The 2,328-nt window shown below is 31.3% G+C and overlaps 1 non-coding gene across 1 annotated transcript; it reads right to left on the bottom strand.

Moving 5' to 3' along the window:
- Nucleotides 1-395: 395 nt before the first annotated feature.
- On the bottom strand, nt 396-498 carry LOC135271633 (U6 spliceosomal RNA). Its single transcript, XR_010339759.1, has one exon. It is a non-coding gene; the product is annotated as a U6 spliceosomal RNA (small nuclear RNA).
- Nucleotides 499-2,328: the final 1,830 nt, after the last annotated feature.

Below are 2,328 nucleotides of genomic sequence, written 5' to 3'. Positions count from 1 at the left end.
TCAGGGTTAGTATTGATATGTGAGATTTTTATCTTGTGATTGTTCTGCTAGCTGGTTGATTTGTGGACTTAATTGGGTAATTGCTTTATATTTTTTGTGGGCTATCTGCTTGAGTGTTTTGGGGGTTGCAGGTACTAATCGTTTTTCCACATTGAACACTCTCTTAAGATTACTTCTAAGGCTGGTCTGGTGGTGATATTTTCCCTTAGTCTTTGTCTGGAAAGGTTTTCTTCTTTATGAAGTTTCATTTAATGAAATGTGAAATTCTTGGTTTGAATTTTTTTCTTTGAGGATATTGAAAATAGGCCCTCAATCTCTTCTGACTTAATGATTTCTGCTGAGAGGTGTGTTGCTAAGCAGATGGGTGTCCTTTTGTAAGTGACTTTATCTTTTTCAAAAATATAAAATGCTTAATGAATTTGTGTGTCATCCTTGCACAGGGGTCATGCTAATCTTCTCTATATTGTTCTAATTTTACTATTTTAAAATTTAAACCTATTTGTATTTTTGAGCTTAAAATGTGTTTGATTTATACAACATAAGCTAGATTATATTTTTATACCAACTGTCTCAATCTATGAGTGTTTATTTACTTTAAATATAACTAATGATTGATAGAATTTGAATATATCATTTAGTTATTTGTGTTCTATGTGTCTTGTGTATTTGCTCCTCTTTTTCCCTATTTCTGACTTATTTTTTGTTAAATAGATATTCATATTGTGTCCTTTCCATTCTCTTGTTGTTTATTAAACTTTTTGAGATATTTTCTTTATGGTTTCAATAGAGATTAAAATTAACATCATAACTTAAAGAAATATAAATCAGATTAATATTAATAGTAAAAGACATTTTGTTTTAATATAGCACATTTCTTGCTCCTCCATTGTGTGAAAAATATTTTTATAGTAATTAAATGTTTATACATTGTAAGTTAGTCAATATAGTTTAAATTATATCTTTATAAACTTGCCATTTGAATAATACAGAAGAAAACAGTAACAAAAATACCTTTGTGTTTTATTTTATGCTGAGTCATGTAGTTATTTTTATAAGTGCTAATAGTACAGATTTGAGTTATTACTTATTTTTCTTTTATTTCAGCCTGAACAACTTTTATTACTTCTTGAAGAACAGGTGGATATCACACAATACCTCAGTTTTTGTGTATCTCAAAGTATTTTAATTTCTCCTTCATTTTTGAAGCATAATTTCTAGACATAATTTTAGTTGTTGTTGACAGTCCTTTTTTCTCCCACTCTGTTAAATACAGTATTCCACTTTCTTCTGGACTGCATGTTTCTTGTAAATAAGTATTTAGTTTGCTCTTGTTGCCTTCTCTTTTTCTTTAGAAAGTTTGACAATTATGCGTCTAGGTATGGATCGCTTTGATTTACTCTTATTTGAAATTTGCTGAGTGTTTTTTGTTATGTGTAATGTTTTTTCATTAAATATGCCAAGTTTGCAGACATTACCTTTTCAGGTAGTCTTTCTGCCCCTTTGTCTCCCCACTCTTCAGAGATTTTAATTTTCTGTATATTGTTACAATTGATGAGGTTCTACAGATCTCTGAGATTCTGTTTATTTTTCACCAGATTTTTTCTCTATGTCAGACTGAATAATCTCAATTGATCTACTTTTAAGTTCATTAATTTTTCTTTTGTCAGCTCAAATTTGCTCTTTTACCCTTTTAATAACTTTTGTATTTTACTTATAATCTTAAACTTCAAAATTCTAGTTTATTTTCTTTTTTGATATTCTCTATTCTGTGAAATATTGTTCCCATATTGTATTTAATTATTCAGACTTGGTTTTCTTCATTTTTGAGTTCAGTGATAATGGCAGATTTTTTTTTTAAATAATTACACCTTAAGTTCTGGAGGACAGGTGCAGATCTTGCAGGATTATTGCATAGGTACACAAATGACATGGTGGTTTGCTGCCTCCATCCCCCCATAACCTACATCAGGCATTTCTTCAAATTTTATCCCTCCCCGATCTCTCCACCCCTCACTATCCCTTCCCTATCCCCTACCCACCAACAGACCCCAGAGTGCAATATTCCCCTCCCTGTGTCAGTGTGTTCTCATTGTTCAACACCCACCAATGAGTGAAAACATGCTGTGTCTGGTTTTCTGTTCTTGTGTCAGTTTGCTAAGAATGATGGTTTCCAGATTTATCCATATCTCTACAAAGGACATGAACTCATCTTTTTTTATGGCTGCATAGTATTCCATAGTGTATATGTTCCATATTTTCTTTATCGAATCTATCATTGTTGGGCTTTTGGGTTGGTTCCAGGTCTTTGCTATTGTAAACAGTGCTGCA

Source organism: Aotus nancymaae, unplaced genomic scaffold, assembly GCF_030222135.1.
Source record: "Aotus nancymaae isolate 86718 unplaced genomic scaffold, 86718_ANA_hifiasm-v0.15.2.pri h1tg000088l, whole genome shotgun sequence".
Classification (NCBI taxonomy): domain Eukaryota; kingdom Metazoa; phylum Chordata; class Mammalia; order Primates; family Aotidae; genus Aotus; species Aotus nancymaae.
The sequence above is the reverse complement of the archived record's forward strand: the minus strand, read 5'-3'. Positions and strand labels throughout refer to the sequence as shown.